The following is an 8,262-nucleotide window of genomic DNA, read 5'->3' as shown; positions in this document are numbered from 1 at the left end:
CACCAGGACCACCACCAGCAATAGCACCACCAGCACCACCAGCAGCACCACCACCACCACCAATACCACCAGCAGCACCACCAACACCACCAGCACCACCACCAGCAATAGCACCACCACCACCACCAATACCACCAGCAGCACCACCAACACCACCAGCACCACCACCAGCAACACCACCAGCACAAGCACCACCACCATCAGCACCACCACCAGCACCACCACCACCAGCACCACCACCACCACCACCAGCACAAGCACCACCACCACCAGCACCAGAACCAACACCACCAGCACCAGCACCACCAGCACCACCACCACCAGCACCACCACCAGGACCACCACCACCACCAGCACCAGCACCACCACCACCAGCACCACCACCACCAGCACCACCACCACCAGCACCACCACCACCACCATGCTCCTCTCACCCATTCTTCACCCACCACCACCACCACAACGCTCCTCTCGCCCACTCTTCACTCACCACCACCACCACCACCACAATGCTCCTCTCACCCACTCTTCACCACCCACCACCACCACGTTCCTCTCACCCACTCTTCTCCACCCACCACCACCACCACTACCACCACCACCATCACGTTCCTCTCACCCACTCTTCTCCACCCACCACCACCACCACGTTCCTCTCACCCACTCTTCTCCACCCACCACCACCACCACCACCATCACCACGTTCCTCTCACCCACTCTTCTCCACCCACCACCACAACCACGTTCCTCTCACCCACTCTTCTCCACCCACCACCACCACCACCACGTTCCTCTCACCCACTCTTCTCCACCCACCACCACCACCACCACCACCACGTTCCTCTCACCCACTCTTCTCCACCCACCACCACCACCACCACGTTCCTCTCACCCACTCTTCTCCACCCACCACCACCACCACCACGTTCCTCTCACCCACTCTTCTCCACCCACCACCACCAACCACCAACACCACCACGTTCCTCTCACCCTCTCTTCTCCACCCACTACCACCACCACCACCACCACGTTCCTCTCACCCACTCTTCTCCACCCACCACCACCACCACCACGTTCCTCTCACCCACTCTTCTCCACCCACCACCACCACCACCACCACCACGTTCCTCTCACCCACTCTTCTCCACCCACCACCACCACCACCACCACCACGTTCCTCTCACCCACTCTTCTCCACCCACCACCACCACCACCACGTTCCTCTCACCCATTCTTTTCCACCCACCACCACCACCACCACCACCACCACGTTCCTCTCACCCACTCCTCTCCACCCACCACCACGTTCCTCTCACCCACTCTTCTCCACCCACCACCACCACCACCACCACGTTCCTCTCACCCACTCTTCTCCACCCACCACCACCACCACGTTCCTCTCACCCACTCTTCTCCACCCAGCCCAACAATGTTTACTCCCCAAATGAACATTCAATTTCCTGGTAAAAAAAAAATAAAAAAATAAAAAAATAAAAAGCTTCTGTACATGGCATTAAAGTCTGATTACCATTATATGATGTTTACCTCATATATAATCACGGTCATAATTACTCACCCCCATCACTCTTTCTCACCCCAAAGTAACTGCCGGGTAGAAAGGATGGGATTGGGGAAAAATGACTCACTCACTCGTCGCCTACCCCGTCCTTTCTACCCGCCAGTCACTATGGGATGTGAGGGAGGGAAGGAATGGAGGGGTTTTGGGGGTGGGTGGTGAGGTGAGGAGTGGTGGAGACATGAAATAGATCTTTTCAGTGAAGGAAAGTGATTGATTAACTTACCTAATATTATTGCTTATGAGGTTAAGGCCTTCCACCTCTGTACTACGAGAGAGAGAGAGAGAGACTAACTTACCTAATATTATTGCCCACGAGGTTCAGGCCCTGCACCTCTGTACTGAGTGTGCTTGGTACGGTAGAGAAACCTGCGTTGGGGCAGTCCGCCAGCTGGAAGAGGAGAAACAATCATGATTATTTTATCCTTTTTACCTCTACAGTGAAAGCAGTGATAAGAAATTGGGAAGTGAGCATGGAAGTGAAAAAGCTACTAGCTACTACATGAAAGTATTGTGATACCAACTCTAACGTATGGAGGTGAAGCTTGGACCTTGTGGGAAGGACACAAGTCAAGAGTGAGAGCAGTGGAAATGAGTTATCTAAGAGGAGCTTGTGGAGTTACATGGAGAGACAGACTGACAAATGAGGAAGTGAAGGAGCGTTGTGGTGTGGAACTGTGGATGTGGATGTGATCGAAAGCGTTAGAAAATTACAGAGGTGATCTGGCCATGTGGAGAGGATGGAGGGCGAGAGACTAACGAGGAGAGTGTAGCAAGTGAGGTGGAGGGGGAGAAGATGGAGGGGGAGGGCGAAGATGAGATGGAGAGATGGGGTGGAGAGGTATATGAAAGAGGGGATCGTGAGCTAGGGGGAGGGCAGTGAAATGACGGGGGACAGGGCGACATGGAGGCGATTTGTTTGTGGCCACCCCTTACGGGATTAAGGCGTCTGGCAGTAAACAGATACTCCAGCGTGGCCAAAAATAATCAACTTCACCATGACTACTGAGTTGTAAGAAGAGACTAGCACAAGAATACAATAATAGTCATGAAGAAGTGCTGTAGAAAGGATACAGAACTGTTGTACGAGTATTGTCATTATCTGCCACTGAGCCACGTGAAATAAGCTGTAAACAGACGAAAATGTGAGTCAGGTTAAGGTGAAAGAGCGACACCTGCTGTTATTAGTAAGCTGAGGCGATACTGTCACCGTCATGAGCTAAATTAACCGAGATGTGTCAACTGAAGGTGTTACATGGACTGGTCTTTCTTCAACAGTCATCATCATCATCATCATCATCATCATCATCATCATCATCCTGACCTCCTTTCCCACTGGTAGAAAAAACGTGACAGTGAGATACAAAGCGCAGTTTGCCCAACAGAATGAGTCGCACTCTCATTCACTCACCATTCAAGCCCCTTGGAATCCTGCCCACACCTGATAGGTCAAGAAATATTCTGCACATAGCTTCACACTAATAATAATAATAATAATAATAATAATAATAATAATAACAATAATAATAATAAAATAAAAATAATAAAATAATAATAATAATAACTAATAATACTTCTATTGCTGCACTACTACTACTACTGCCCGTTACCCTTATTATTATTATTACTATTATTATTATTATTATTATTCTCAACATCACCATCACCATCATCAATCATTCTCATTATTATTAAATATGTTAACCATCCTAGGTAAGACCATTAATTCGAAGGCTCCAGCAGAGGAAGCAACCAAAATAATAATAATAATAAAATAATAATAATAATAACAGAGTATAAGCAAGAAGAAACAGTAAAAGTGACCAGCAGCGTACACACACATTCCACTTGGTTTACCCCATAACATGACGTAAACTCCCTTGTTAAAAATTCTGAAGAATCCATTTTTCTACCACAGTTCCAGGCAATGAATAAGGAAGAAACTGGAATAAAGTATGTAAGGAAGGATCTCTGTCGTTTAGGGAAGGAATCAGAAATACGAAATATGAAGGGAGGATAGTCGTAGTTAGGAGAGGAACTGGAAATATGGACTGGCAGGGAAGGATACTCTCTGCCGTTTGAGACAGAATCAGAAATAAGGCCTGGTAAAGAAGGATGTTCTGTCGTCAGGGAATGAATAAGAAATAAGGACTGGCGAAAAAGGATGCTCTCTCTCGTCTGGGAAAGAATAACAAATAAGGAAGGCAGAGCACTGTGTTGACGGAGGAATGTCGGCGAATTTTTGCTCATAGCTGTATGTTGTATTAGCAGTTTAAGTTAGTTGAGATATCGATACCTGTTTAAACGAGGAGTTAAAGTGGATTTATTTTTATCTGACGGAACTGGGTCATTAGCATAACCAGAAGAGTAAGTCGTGGTTCCAATGTATTCAATGAATAAGTACCCTTGGTTACCAGCCTAACTGACCCTCCAGTCTATCTACACTTGGGTATCAAATGAGCTGAAAGAGGTTAGGGATCTTCGCCAGGTTAGAAAATCGCGCTAAATGTAGTGGAGGTGGACAAGAAAAGAGTAAGAAAAAATGCTCGTGGGAAAAAAAAAAAAAGTTCGAAGCATGAATTCTTTTTGAGTTGCATGTACAAGTGACTGAATGTAAAATAGCTGGTACATACTCTGTTCACTTTAACTGGGCATAAAAGTGTCATCTCTCCACCTTCAATGCTGATTTATAACGAGATTAACACTATAGTATGGAGTTAGTCACGAAGAAAGCTTTGGAAGGTACGCAAAGCCGCAGCACTGTCTTATTCTGACATATAACAAGGGAAAATAGGCTGCAACACGAAAATCTCTGCCTAGTTAAAAATGAACGAACTACACCTTTTGAGAAACAGATGTTTGTTGAAGGTGTAGAGTCAAGTGTAGAATCAGGCATTAGAGCTTTGAGTGTAGCAGAAGGATGTAAACAAGCCTTCTATTTTCTGACGGTCATTTATGGAACACGTGTAATTTTCAGATGGCATAGGCCTGCATCCCACGTTACGGAGTGCAGGCGGCAACCATGCACAAAGATCAGACATGTTTTATCGCGATGACAAGCTTCAGAAATTATCGCAAAAATATCACCGCTACTCCAGAGTTTCTTCACGTGGTTTTAAAAATGTGGCCCTTCAAGTTTACGAAGCACTGTGACAAGGTGAGTAATTAATTGGCTGTGTAGAGATCTTTCTCTTTTTCTTTTCTTTTTTTATTTTGTGTGCTTTATGGTGAATAACTAGAACTGTGATCCGATTCTTATGGCATTATTCACTCAGCTCTTTATCCTTTCATTTTCCTATTTTCAGAACTCCACCCTCTAAGTCTATGATTACAAAAGATTAATAGAATGAGCTGGTGGGAAAAGTAATTGCTGGTTCAGTGTTTTTCCGGTGGCTCTTCATGCTTTACTAGTCGCTTTTTTTTCTCTAGAATTACACCCTCTATGATTAAAAAAGAAAAAAAAATGAGATGGCGGCACTCTAACGGCTCTTTATATTCTTCCACTCACCTCTCCTAATTCCAAATGCAACCCTCCTCACTGGCAGTAGAGAGTGATTGTGAAAAATTTAGAATAAACTGGTGGACGAAGCTACTGCCAATCCTCAGTGTCTGACGAGTGACGTACGAGAACTGCATATTATTTTGATTTATAAAGGGTTTAGAAGTGGCCAGTGTTGGTACTTGGCTGTATTAGATATATGGGTCAGCCCCTTCACTGCTAAGACGAATTTTCCACTTTTCAACTGCTGCCCCCAGACGATTTTAATCTGTGTTAGAGAGACTTGTTGAACTGGATGGGTTAGATATAGACATGTATTCTAGTAGGTTGAGGAAGTTCCCTAACATCTCTTCCAAAGCGGTTTAATTTATATATTACACCTTACTTTCCTCTTCTGAGTTATATAATTATCTCCAATATCTCAATACTCTGCATAAACAACATACAAAAGGATATTAACCACCCATATCCAAAAATAAATCGCTAAGGATGAGGTTTCAGGGACCTTCCTCAACCGACGAGAATACGGGTCATAGCCACCATTAACACTACAGAAGGCCTTGTTGAGCAGCATCGTCTGGGAGCAGCAAGAACGAAACATTACCATCACACACAATACTTTTTACTCTAACTTAACGCAAATTTTCGTCCTTTTGCAGTTTATTTCACGTAGCTCAGTGGCAGCAGACAAAACTACGGCTCTACATTCTTTCCACAGCTCTTCTTTGTGACTAGGACCATATTCTATTATTAATCTTCTGTCACAAATCAGTAATGGAGAGGTGGCAGTTTTTGGCAAAGTTAGAGTTAATAAGGTAGGCTATAGTTAAAGAGGATGTGTTAAAAAATCCAATACTGTTACTGTGTTTTGAGAAATTAGTCGTTAGCTGTTGTAGGTACTAAAACCTGAAGAAAATGTTGGCTTAATGTCAACTATTTGATGGCTCGCTTCCCCGGATTACTTTACCCCATAAATTTCAAACAACTGTAATATGTCCAACTGTTACAGATTTATTTTTTTTTATGAATGGAGGACATATGTAATCTGGTGTAAGGATCTTTTTTTTTTTCCTCCTTCCTTTGTTAATCCTGTAAAAAAAAACACACACACAGATCATAAGGATGCAAGTGACCTAGTTCCGTCAGATAATAACAATTCAGATCATTAGACTCCTCCTCACTGACCTTTCTGTTGCTGGCGTAGGTACATTTGCAATTCCTTGGGCAGGTCTCATCCCAGTCTGCCAGTGTGGGCGTCGTGAACAGCAGCAGCAGCAGCACCCACGCCCACGCCCACGCCCACGCCTCACCCATGGCTCCTCTCACCGCCCCTCACCCGCCGCCATATCTGTGGGAGATGAAGAAGGTGATGGTTTCTGGACTTCACAGTCGTTCGTTCTTCACATTCGCAACAAAACAACAACTTTATTAGTAGCAGATGTTGCAGTAATGGTGGTTATTATTGTTATTATTATTATTATTATTATTATTATTTAGTAGTAGTAGTAGTAGCCTAGTAGTAGTAGTTGTTGTTGTTGTAGCAGTAGTAGTAGTAGTAGTAGTAGTAGTTATAACAGTATTAGAAGTAGTAGCTGTATTTGTAGTAGTAGTAGTGATGGTGGTGGTGGTGGTGGTAGTTGTAGTAGTAGTAGTAGCAGTAGTAGTAGTAGTAGTAGTAGTAGTAGTAATGGTGGGATTATTATTACTGTATTATTATTATTATTTGGCAGCAGCAGAAGCAGTAGTAATAGTAATAGTAGGAATAGTAATAGTAGTGGTAGTAGTAGTACTAATAGTAGTAGTGGTAGTAGTGCTAATAGCAGTAGTAGCAGTAGTAGTAGTAGTAGTAGTAGTAGTAGTAGTAGTAGTAGTAGTAGTAAATAACCTCTTCAGCACAAGAACGTCAATTTTTCGTCATTTTTGCTCCCTCCAGACGTTTGTATTACCTAAGGAGAGACTTTGGAACTTAAGGAGGTTACATCACGTCTTCCTTACCCTCTTCACTACATCTCCCTTCAGCTGAATAACATGGTCTGGTGAATAGATGGTCTGGTGAATAAAATGGTCTGATGAATAAAAAGGTCTAGTGAATGAAATGGTCTGGTGAATCAATGGTATGGTGAATATAATGGTCTAGTGAATAAATGGTCAGGTGAATAAATGGTCAGGTGAATAAATGGTCAGGTGAATAAATGGTCTGGTGAATAAAATGGTCTGGTGAATAAATGGTCTGGTGAATAAATGGTCTGGTGAATAAATGGTCAGGTGAATAAATGGTCTGGTGAATAAATGGTCTGGTGAATAAATGGTCTGGTGAATAAATGGTCTGGTGAATACAATGGTCTGGTGAATAAAACAGAATAAATGTTGATAAAAATGTGCTTTCCAAGTACAAGCCCATCTTTATGTGTTATAGGTTTGTCGTGTTGAGGCTTACACACACACACACACACACACACACACACAGAGGACTTGCAATTCATAAGTGACATACATAAACCACACACACACATAAAAACACTCATATAAACAGCTTAAGTTGGACTACAGTGAAGCGGGTGTTTTGCTGAGGGGAGAGAGAGGTAGGAGGGAAGGAAGGAAGGAAAGGAGGAGGGCTGGGAGGAAGAAAAGGAAGGAGGGAGACAGGTTAAGAGGAAAGGAGGGAGAGAAGAGTAGACAGAAATAAGACAGAGAGAGACAGGGTAAAAGGAAGGGAGGGTAAGAGATAAGAAGAATGGAAGGAGGAGGGGAGGAAGAGGGAGGTGGGGGGAGATGGAGAGAATGAGAAAGAAAAGGAGGGAGGATGGGTAGGAAGGGAGGAAGTGATGTGGAAGACGGGAGGGATGAGGGATAGGGAGGGAGGGATGTGAGGAAGAGAGGGAGAGAACAGGAATAACAAATTAAGAAAAAAACGGGATTAACGAAAGAAGGAAGAGAGGAAGAGATGTGGACATGAAGGAGAAGTGGGACGGGGATCTGAAGGAGTGGGAGGGGGAATGGTGGTTGAAAGGAGAGAGAAAGAGGAAAGATGGAAGGAAGGAGGAAACGAAGAAGGAAGGGGAGGGAGAGGATATGAAAGGAGAGGGGAGGGATGATTAGGGAAGGGAAGGGAAGAAGAGGGGAAGGAGGAGGAAGGGAGAGGAAGAGAAGGAGAAGGGAGGAGGGAAGGGAGGGGAAAGGAAGGGAG

At 44.3% G+C, this 8,262-nt stretch overlaps 1 protein-coding gene across 1 annotated transcript in view; it reads right to left on the bottom strand.

Moving 5' to 3' along the window:
- The window catches only part of LOC145390902 (uncharacterized), a 19,601-nt gene extending 17,634 nt beyond the window's left edge, over positions 1 to 1,967 (bottom strand). Inside the window, exon 1 of the mRNA XM_080265638.1 lies at positions 1,876 to 1,967. The gene's annotated coding sequence lies outside the window, so the exon portion shown is untranslated. The remainder of the gene's footprint in view (positions 1 to 1,875) is intronic.
- Between the last annotated feature and the right edge of the window lie 6,295 nt (positions 1,968 to 8,262).

The sequence above is a fragment of the Coenobita brevimanus genome, chromosome 16, assembly GCF_032717465.1.
Source record: "Coenobita brevimanus isolate Jiangsu-jjx chromosome 16, ASM3271746v2, whole genome shotgun sequence".
NCBI classification, from domain to species: Eukaryota; Metazoa; Arthropoda; class Malacostraca; order Decapoda; family Coenobitidae; genus Coenobita; species Coenobita brevimanus.
Note: the sequence above shows the minus strand (reverse complement) of the source record. Positions and strands in the feature narration are given on the sequence as shown.